The 11,415-nt window shown below is 34.1% G+C and overlaps 1 long non-coding RNA gene across 12 annotated transcripts; it reads left to right on the top strand.

Annotated features, from left to right (window-relative positions):
• The first annotated feature begins 3,404 nt into the window (after positions 1 to 3,404).
• Positions 3,405 to 10,550, top strand: LOC147381948 (uncharacterized). 12 transcript variants are annotated; one of them, XR_015174235.1, is made up of 10 exons: positions 3,409 to 3,665; positions 4,343 to 4,420; positions 6,073 to 6,251; positions 6,485 to 6,514; positions 6,680 to 6,730; positions 6,945 to 7,044; positions 7,710 to 7,966; positions 8,932 to 9,080; positions 9,412 to 9,556; positions 10,234 to 10,543. It is a non-coding gene; the product is annotated as an uncharacterized LOC147381948 (long non-coding RNA). The 12 variants fall into 12 exon arrangements; XR_015174230.1 differs by having other exon boundaries at positions 3,407 to 3,665; positions 6,945 to 7,966; positions 10,234 to 10,545; XR_015174233.1 differs by having other exon boundaries at positions 3,407 to 3,665; positions 6,458 to 6,514; positions 6,945 to 7,966; positions 10,234 to 10,545.
• Positions 10,551 to 11,415: the final 865 nt, after the last annotated feature.

The following is an 11,415-nucleotide window of genomic DNA, read 5'->3' as shown; positions in this document are numbered from 1 at the left end:
TAGCCTAATGAGACCGCACTTAGGTTCAAGTTTTTAAATTCACTACATGATTGAGGTTAGATTAGGATAAAACAAAGGTCAATTCAGTCCGAAATACCAATATACCTCCCAGTTTCACTTAGTTAAGTAGTACATGGTATTCTAGTTTGATATACTTGAGGGTACTATCTGAAGTTGTAGCGTTCACGTACGTTCCCCTTGTCTCGAAGGATTAGGTTAGCTTAGATTCGACTATAGGATTTATAGGGACATATCATGATGCAAACAGGAATATGCATAATCGTGAGTGTGTACAAAGGGAAAAGGTGCACCTAGGGCATTTTCGAAAATAGTTAACCATACAAGCCACATGATTCAATCATCAAACCAATCACATACCTAAAAAAGAAATAACAAAATTTAGTCTAATTGAATGGTCTTCCTGAGTCAACTAGGTTGACTCAAGTGAAAAGTCAACCTAAAGATAATCTTGGCATGGGTCAAGTTTGACCATAAAATTCTCAATTGAGTCACTACTGATATTGCCTCGACACTTTTTACAGAAAAATAAAAAAAATATCTAATAAAAATGGGAAGATTTTATGAGAATAGAGAGTCGCCACCTAATTTAGGTCTAGAAATCATAGATAACTCCAAGAAGGATACAGATCGGTCCATAAGCAAGAGACATAGGTAAGGGGTCGGATTACAAGTTTCAGAAGGTGTTAGGCACTAGGGGCACGAATTGGAAAAAAAATCCGATTGATTTGGTTCGGTTCCGGATTAGGGGTATAATAGAACCGAACTAATTTTTATATTTATTATAATATATTTATTTATTTAAAAATAAAACCCTTTGATTTTAAGAATGACTTTAATCTTCAATCATCCCTTACAAGGTAAGTGTTAAATGATTTTTTTTTGTTTCTAATTTTTTCATAATTTTTATTTTTAATGTGTTATGCGTGATGCTTTGTTTCTGTTAAAATAATAAGTATGTTGATGTTTTGTTTATGCATGTTATGTGTTATGCATGATGTTTTATTTAATATTTATTTTATTTAGACTTAAATTTTAACTCTTTTAATTTTACTATTGAAATTAATATGTATGAGAACCGAGAACCAATCCAAACCAAGGTTGGTTTGGATTGATTCGGTTCTATAAGGTAATTGGATTGGTTCGGTTCCAAATTTGTAAAATCGATTATGTTTAGTTCGGTTCCAATTTTGCTAAAATCCGAACCATGTGCACCCTTATTAGGCACTGAACCCGTCCGATCGAGATGATCGGTTTCTACTACGATCTAAGAAAATCCTATGATCAACGGGCAAAGACTAGGGTTAAGTTAAGGTCCAATCATCATCATTTTATGTTAAATTTGCTAAACAACTGAGTTGAACGACAGCCAAAATCTATCCTTAATATCGACATAAATCCCGAAGCAAAATAATGGGTACGACGGATTATATAAGTCGACTAAAATCCACAGCTTATGACAGTCGTTTTTCCCGCACATTTGAAATCGTTATTAGTCCATTGTGACGAGTGAATCTATATATTTATAAACCATGTATCTATGTACCTATATACAATCATATCCCTTTTTGTAGATAAAATTTGTTCATTTTTAGTTAATCTTCTAGACAAAATAAAAGTGAAACCAGACATATAAGAATGTCTACATTTATTCATCTTGTTGACACTTAGAAGAAAACACAAAAGAATTAAGATCAAAACCAACTACCAAATGAGACACACAATTGTTAATAAGAAAATATAATTAAGAAACAAAAGCAACTACTAGAAATTTGTACCTTGACATTGTTGTACTCCCATAGCTTAATTATGAACAACATAATCCACAACCTCCAATCAGTAAAAATTCATAGGAACATAAAATGAACATTAAAAAAATAAAAATAAAAATCATATAAAAGTCAATTAGAATGATATGAATGATGTGAAGATAAAATTTAAAATCCTCATCTTGTATCCGATCGAATAGCTAGTTGACGACTATAATTTTTTGTCAAGAAAAGAAAGCATGGATCATATTTGTATATTGGATTTTGATGTTGATTGGCTTTTCACCTTTTTTTTTTTTCCTACAGGAGTGCATATCATTTATCCAATTATATTGGGTCTTGCTTATTGTCCTGAATAGCATGAACTTACGAACATATCGGATGGTCCACCACTACGTGAAAATCCCAAATTTGCATTAAAAAATTTGTTGGGCCTGGTTCGTCGAATTTTAAAATCCAAAATCTGCGGCCCATGGACCACATTTTAAAACCCAAATTATAATATGGCTCTCACTGTTTCTCTCCCTCTCTCACTGTTTCTTTGCCTCTCTCACTCTCTCATCGCTCGATCGTCTCTCACGGTCTCTCTCTCTCTCACAGTCTCTCATCGATCGATCATCTCTCTTTCTCATAGTCATCGATCGATTGATCGTCTCTTACGGTCTCTCTCTCTCATAGTCATCTATCGATCGATCGTCTCTCACGGTCTCTCTATCACAGTCATCGATCGATCGATCGCCTCTCACGGTCTCTCGCTTTCTCACAGTGGCTTTCTCTATCGATCAACCTGATTTTTTCATTCGCTCTCTTGATTGATTGACCACTTCATCGATCGATTAACTTCTCTATCTCTCTCTCACAGTCTCTTTCTCGATCGATCTCTCTTTCGATCTGTCTCCCTCGATAGATCTCATCTCCCACTCTATTTGATCGATCGATCTCCTAGATGAGAAACAAGTTTTTGTCCATTTGCAAGAAGTGAATAGGAAATTAGATCAACTGAATTTGATAGAAACAAGTGTTGGGAATGGAAATGAGGATCAGAACGAATATCGGTGTGCAATTCTTGAAATCCATAATTTTTCTATTGGAATGAAAGTGCGAATTGAAGAATTGATGTTGGAGTTGTTTAGAGATAACGTGAGTATGATCGGATTGTGCGCAATTGGTGGATCAGGGAAGACTACATTGGCTGCTAAGCTTTGTTGAGACGAACAAGTGAAAGGTATATCTATCTATTCAAAACTCACATTGAACATTTTTTTTAACTTATGGTTATATGATTTTTCTTAATAAATTAAAAAATTTAACATTGAATTTTATACACAATTGAATCGTGGTGAAAAGAAGAAGAAGATCACTTTATTCACCTTTGATAAAGAACTTTGAATCCACAAGGAAAACAAAGAGAATTATTCTAAGAAAGCTAACATTCTTTTGATAGTCTAGATGTTGCAAAAAGTATCTCTCACTATGGCTTGAAATCACTACAAAAAAATTGCAAAATTAGAACAAACATTTAAAACGGCATTAAGCCGTTTCTATTAAAAAACGGCATTAAACCGTTTTACTTTTGAAAACCGTTTTATTGTGTTTTAAAGGACTCAATGGTCCGTCTCACTCTGTTGGAACGAAAACGAACTTGTCTCACTCACTCTCTCTCTCTCAGCCACTCCCTCGATTGAACTCACTCTCTCAGTCTCTCTCTTGATCTAAGGATCTCAGACGCTCTCTCAATAAACCTCTCGATCTCATCTCTCTTGCTCAGTTGCTCCCTCAATCGCTCTAACAGTCTCTCCCTCGATCGACCTCTCGATTTCAGCTCTCTCGCTCATCACCTCACGCGATAAGCTAGGAATCATCGCGACTTCGGGCTTGGTACTCTCTCTAATCCCTCTTTTCTTTAAATAGATTTGTATTAGGGTTTTTTATCTGATATCTTCAGATTTGGATTGACGATTTAGGTTTTTAGATGTGATTCTCTGTTTTCTCATGTTAAGGTCACCATTCTAAGAGAGGTTTTCTTTACGTTTATGAATAATTTCATCGTTCATTGATAGTTTCTACTTCAATTTATTTTATGTTATTCATGTTTATTTTTTTAATGTACTTGTTGAAAATCTGAGGATTTTAGATTTCAGAAGTTTTTTTTCTCAATAAATAAATAAAAATAAATAGAAGATGATCTTCTTTTAATTGGATTTACGTGGTTTCTTTATGTATTTGAATAAAATGTAGCAATCTGATCTATATATGTTTTTGGATTTACGTGGTTTCTTGATGTATAACAGTCTGTTATCGAAGGAGTCGGGATTTATAACCCTGGGTATTGGGGCATGGAAGGAGTAATTGATACATTATTCTTTCAGAAAGTGATTTTGCTTTCCACCTTATTTTCTAGAAACATACGTACCTTGTGAATGTAACCTTATCTATTTTGATTGCTCTGAATCCTATATTTGGAAGAGGAAAATTTGTAATTTTTTCTACTACTCTTTGACCTAACAATGATCCTGACATCATTATTTAATGATTTTTATCCTTTCTTATTGCAGCACCTACCTATAACGTGGAGAAACACTGTAATTTAGAAATTGCAGCTCAGATTTCACGTGTCTCATCCTCCCAATATGGTAATCAACTTCAATCAATCTATAATTTCTTTTTTTCTTGTCTCAAAAATGTCAATGATCTTTTTCTCCATTAGTCTTCATATAACATTGTTTCTAATACACTTTATTATCCATCATTAGTTACATTTTGTTATTTTTTTAAGTACTACCTTCAGTACCCTTTGAATGGGTGAGGTATGAAGATGAATCTTTGAAGGCTAGTGACCACATTAAGGAATTGGTTAGTGGATGAACTATATTATCTTTTCCATATACTAAGGAAAACAGGTTCGGGGTTATTGCAATAAAAGAAATCGTAAATAGATAGATTAGTGTGGGAATTCTCTTCCCTAACCTTTTGTACTCATCTTCTTTAACAAATAATACATCTTGTTGATTTTCCAAATTAAATGCATAAGTTAAAAATGGTACTCCTAATTTGACTCATAGAATATCCATTTCAGCCTAATAACTTTCTAATATCAGTTATCCATCTAACAGCTGAGTCATATAATAGAAGTAACAATTTCTTAGTTGCTTATTATCAGAGAGCCATGTTACCTAGGCATGATGTGTTTAGCTCAATTGGTTTGCTTATACTTAGGAACTTGATGCAACCTTGTGATACCTTTGTGCACAAAACATCCAATGTTATTACATTAGAAATCAAACTTAAATTTTCCATCTGAAACCTGCACTTTGTTGTCCTTTGTTCATAAAAGATAGGCCCATATAGTAAAAGCCATGTTTTTTATCAGCATGACCTTCAAATTCAAATTCATACTCTTAGCTGAAAGATTCACTATTGTGGAAAACATTACCGAGGTTATGTCTGTATCCTAGTAAACTCTTAGGGCCTAATTATTCATCATTTGATTTAGTTTTTAACTTAGATGACAACCTAAAGGAAAATATTTCTCTTGTCATTTTCACTTTAGTTTTCCTGCTTCCTTTTCAAAGTGAGTCATGTCATTGGAGTTTAAAAACTTTTGGTTGATATGTTCAAAAGGAACTTGAGAACCTCTCATTTTTCTTATGCATTTTAGGAAGGACGTTTTTTTTTTTTGTTTTTTTATGGTATACAACTTTTGGGTTGTTCTGGAACTTTCTGGCATGTCTAACTCCGTTTTTGCACCAACACAAAAAATGCGTTTGACCACAATTTTCATATTCCCATTCAGTGCCCTTGCAATGTGGAGCATTTGTTACTCATATTTCTAATCCTTGTAATTTTCTATGCCATTGTCCATAACAATGAGCTGATTATACACTTATTTAAAGTTGCTAAGGTGCTTATTATCCACTATTAGATGGAGATCGTGACCGTTATCAATTGGAAGGATTAATGGAGAGTCCTTTTGTGGACGATAATGGAGAGTGCTTCTCACCTATGATGTTAAATGCAACTTCTGTCAACATTGAGGTTTACTACAACAAAGCAGTCAACATCATGATCTTTTTCTAATGGGTCCATTTTATTGCAAACTGAACCTAGGACTTGATTTACCTGATAAAACGTCAAACTTGATTGATTTCTTGACCTAAACTTCATTGTTCCTTGGTCAACCACTTGGATTTCATGCCATCAATAAGCTAATGAAGATGCTACACATATTATAACTTCGATGTCCTGTATGTGTATCTGATCTGATGTATTTGGTTGTGATGATCAGGTCAAATACGTGGTAGAACTAGCTAGAGCTTTAGCCAACACCAAAGGTGTCTACAGGGTTGACTCAAGCTATGGTGAGCCCATCGAGATGTTGTCATGTCCATCTGATGCTGATACCCGCAGTGAATGTGAAAGTTGTGGAGCCTACATAATCCGTTTGCCATGTGAACCTCCTGATAGGTACGTGTGTGGACGAAACCCATGTTGTTGATCACAAATGCATGTTTTGCATATTGGTCACATTACATGTCATGGCACACTCTTTGGGCCCAAAATTATTGTGCCATTCACCTCTTAAAAAAATTTAGAAGTTAGGGATATCGCCTATACGGTCATGCATTTTTCTAGAGAAGCATAAAAGATTGAGAACTGGTTACTTCTTATAGTTTTATTTGGTGCTTGCATGGTGATAGGTGATGGTGTTCTCACTCCTGCCATTTCTGGTAAGAATGCTGTATTTTTCCCTCCTATCTCATACATTTTCTTCTTTAAGAACTAACAACGTGGTTCCTTTTGCTATTCATTATTTCTATATAACATATGAAAAAAACAAAGAGAGAATGTTCATCTGTTAATTCTACTAAACCTACATATTTGGTCTTTTGCAGTTTTATCTTCCATTTCAGGACTGCAAGTTCATGTGGAGAAATTACATGATGGTAAGCATTACTTTCAGTGAATTATTCTGTTTGCCGATAACTGGGAAGTGGTTCAGAATATCTTAGAAATTTAAAATCTAAAACTTCAAGGGAGAGTGGGGCTCAATTTATCTATTTATCATGGCTATCTTAGGACATGTTCTCAATCGAAAATTGACTTACCAGAATGAGGTACCTTTATAAGTCTTTTGGATGCCTGAGAATTTGTTTGCAGATTGGGTGTTTAGGATACAGTAACAGACTCCATCAATTGTTGGATCTCATCGACAGCACTTAAGCATCGATCTCCTTCTTGTTGATCGCTATCAAATATTGTACATTCTCTTGCTTCTACCAATGCTACGGAATCCCGTTTTAAGATGAGCTTCTCTACTGCTTTGAATTCTATTATTGTTTTTGTGAGAGTGATTACTACTGGTTAAACTTGGAGTACAAACAACAATTATTATTATTATTATTTAATTTTTTATTATTAGAAATTATGATCTAGCTAGTAAACTGTGGTTTTGTTTCAATCTTATTTCTTGAAGCATTTTGAAGATCTCTTTGTGAGGGGCGGATCTTTTTTTGTTTTTTGGTTAGTACCTGTAGGCTGTAGCACATAGTAGAGATGCCCATTTGTAACATGTCATCTGTTATAACCTCATCTTCAACATTTTTCATAAGCCATGATTTACTAACATGTCACTGTTAGATTCTCCTGCCTCAAGCCCAACTGCCAGCGACACCAACTTCAAGGGGTTCACTTACGTGAGGCCTGCTGCTTCTTTTCTTCAGAGGAATGACTGAATTACCTCCTATTTTCTCTCTTTAAATTTAATTAGGCGCGCTGATGTGAGTTGGTGGTGGTTCTCACCAGTGAATCTATATATGCTAACGGTGGTTATGAATGACAATCATCCTATTTTGTGTTTCCATTTTAACAAAAGGCCTGTCGAGAAACAAAATCCAATGGTCATTTGATGTCTGTATGTTGCAGATACTGGAGATACTGACCAAGAACAATTCGTTGGTGGAGTGATGGCAAAAGCATATAAATTGTGTGGTGCAGGCAGGCAAGTATCACGTGATTAGGAGGAGGACTAGGGTGGTCTCTGTTTGTGCAGATCTCTCTCAATTGTACTCTCATGTCATCTATCTTGGGTCAAGAAGATTGAATTTCATTCAGCCCAAGTCTGATCCAAATCCAAAGCCCACCTCTATGACAAACAGTGCTCAAGAACAATTTCATTCATTGTAAGTTCCAACTCCAACTTACTTCTTCAATCTAGCATAACTTGGTAGTGTTTTTAACAGAAATATTATTCTCTATCAGCCTCAAATTCTTTGAATCACTTCTATAAGAATCATGATTGCAATATCAATTTTTTGGTGAAGATATACCAGAAGTATTTTTTGGAGTGTAAAAGCACTTCCAAAAGCCACGAGGGTTTGGGTGAAAAACAGCTTATACATTCACTTGACTAATGATCAAACCATTAGGAACATAGATTTTCTTGTATCTCAAAACGAATAATTAGCATTACTTTTAGGAAGATTTTGGCGAAACATCTTCAGAAGTTCTGATTTGTTGTGTGTCCATGGTTGGTAGGCCTTTTAATCTTTCAACTATTTTTTTTCTGTATTGTGTCTTATATAGCAATCCACATTTTATCCTAATTAGTAGGGAAAAATCTGAAGTCTTGAGTTATGTAGACTATTAATAATGGTATTAAGATATCCCATATGGAGATAGATATCCAGTTGGCGATCACGATTCTTATATTAGTGATTACAAGAGAAGAGAAGTGATTTTGTAGAAGCACCTCTGTTGAAAGCATATTTTGTGGTTGCTGATGATCATTGTCGGCTGTCATCCCTCCACTTGTGTTTATGCTCATTTGTCTTAAAAACAATTAAGATGGAGGGACTCGTGCAACTAACATGTGCACATTATGTTCTTCTGATTTTGTGCAGACTTCTCATCATTGAGCAGTGGTACCACTCCAAAATCTATTCAACTGAAATTTGAATGTGCTTAAAATAACTACTCAAACCAAACCAAATGAAGATGAGATTTTTTTAATTCTTATAGATTTTTCAATTTTTTTTATATTATATCCATCTTATTTGAAAATAATAGATCTTCTGTTTGTCGAATAATGTTATTATAGTGAATTATATCATCTGAGCAAATATACATCTGTTTTTGTATTTGATAGGAAGTGTGTTTACTCAACAAAACAGATCAAGCTTGTGGAATTGCAGCATGAGAAGGAAGAAAAGGTATCCAAATGAGGTTGTAATCAACTTGGGTTTAACGTGGACAGGAATGGCTAGGAATCTTATCATTTTTTCTGTCATTCTAGAAGTGAGTCTTTCTTTCCAATTTCCAACAACGTTGTTTGTTTCTTTCCTGAATCCAGATCCAATGACCTTATTATTTCATTTGTACATACTTCCACGTGACTAGTCATGCCAATATGCCACAGACATAACTCTTAACTGCTTATCTATCAAATAAATAAATAAATATATAAAACCTGTCAGCACTGTGATTTCTCATATCATCTGGTTCCTGAGATTCTGGATATGAAAGAAATAAGTTACTTTCATTTGTAGTCATTGTTTCAGTTGTTTACACATTCTTGGGCATATAAGATTTTCTTTTTAACTCCAAGTTGGGTTGTTAATATTTTCAGGCTATTGCAGTGGGTTATGTCATCATGACTACTAGATCCGTCCATATAAATTGGAAGATGAGGGCCCTTTGAGTTCTGCCCATGTTTCTTTTGCCTGGTCTATCTTCTGGCATTTATTCAACACTTATGAGCTTTACAAGGATGTGTAATTATCTTAAACTCTACACCTCATTAATTTAGCTTATTTTTTTTCTTTTCCGCGATTAACATTCATTTCTTAATTTCTTTTGTGCGCGCGCGCGTGCGCGTGTGTTTGTATAATTTGAGATTATCATTGCTGAATATGCATTTAATCTTTAATACATTTGAAGCTGTTGAATTTTTTACCCACTTGAATTTTTTTCTGTAGTATGACTTCGGAATTTTATTAAATTGGGAAATCTACTTCACAAACATTTCTGTGACAATTAAAATTGTAGTCTACCCTTTGGATCCTTATCTATATTTTCAGATGTGGAAATTTATTGTGTCTGATATCTTTGATATTCATTTTAAGATAATCAATTCTGTTTTTTTTTTTTTTCTAATAATGTTGCAAAGTTTATAAAACCTATTAAATGATTACTTCCTCTCATCTTCTCCCTCTCTCTCTCTCTCTCTCTCTCTCTCTCTCTCTCTCTCTCTCTCTCTCTCTTTCTCTCTCTCTCTGTGTTTTCCTTTGCTTTCTTGCACTATAAGAGCTGGCTTTTATGAAATTATATCCATTTTGTTTTAGTTTTTACATACAACTCTCTAGTACACTCATTCTAAATCGGTGGCTTTTATGAACTAGTGGACATGAAAGTTTCTCACCTTATAGTCCTTGGTTCTTTGGTTGATCAGGAGCACTTGCTTCTCGGATACTCCTTTGAAGGTGCGGAAGTTCATCGTGAGAGTATGCAATGTGGTGACACGAAAGAATTCTTTTATTGGTAGTTATGGGCATTGTGGGGATCTTAAAGAAGATAGGGAGGGATGGGAGTGCTGGCATTGCTTCCTTGTAAGCACTTGTGCTTGTGTAATGATTGTGAATGGGGTTTATCGATGCATTGTAATTTTGGATTTGTAAGTTATGACTTATTGCAACTCTTTTTGTGTATAAATTAATGTGATAGAGAACCTCGATGTTCTTTATTTGGATCTATTTTAACCGTGGGTAATAGGCAAATAGAAAAAAAAAAAAATATATATATATATATATATATATATATATATATATATATATATATATATATATATATATTAATTTTAGATATCAATTTATAACAATTTTAGATATCGGTTTATAATCGATGTCTAAAGTCTCAGACCTAGGACATCAGTTCTATAAAATCAGATGTCTCAAATCTTTTTGGATATTGTGTGCTGTTATATAAAGACGCAGAATGGGAAGGGTTTTAAGCAGCTCCAAATTCAGAGATCTGGAACGGTTTTTAACCGTTCCAAATCATGAAATATAGAACGGCTTTCAGCCGTTTAACCTCATTAACGACGCCTCGATTAAAGACAGTTTGCAAACCGTTTCATAGAGGCTTAGGAACGGTAATAAACCGTTCCTAATTTCCGTATTTGTTGTAGTGAATATCAAAATGTATCTATCGATACGTATCAGTATCAGCCAAGCTGATATGAAACATTGAATGTTTTAGGTATGTATTAATTGACACCATATTTAAACTTTCATTAACCGAAAAATTCAATCAATACGATATTTTAAACATTGTCGCTCACCATCATTTAAATAGACTTTCAAACTTATAATTTGTCATTCATTTCAGCTTATTATATTTTTTTTGGCCGTGTGATCTTCTCATTAAGTGTAAGACCCAACAATGGACTATGAATTGATGACATGTACAGATCTAATGAGTTAGAGAATCCACCATGAAGATAAGTTTAAAATTTTTATTTATTTTTTTAGATTTGGAGTGAGACATTTGCTTACACTTGAACGGGGTTGGAATACGAGACCAGGATCTCCTTACAAACTCACTTTTATAGAATAATAATAAATTTTCTTTATTA

Source organism: Akebia trifoliata, unplaced genomic scaffold, assembly GCF_017979445.1.
Source record: "Akebia trifoliata isolate Shusen 1 unplaced genomic scaffold, ASM1797944v1 Contig00130, whole genome shotgun sequence".
Lineage (NCBI taxonomy): Eukaryota > Viridiplantae > Streptophyta > Magnoliopsida > Ranunculales > Lardizabalaceae > Akebia > Akebia trifoliata.
Note: the sequence above shows the minus strand (reverse complement) of the source record. Positions and strands in the feature narration are given on the sequence as shown.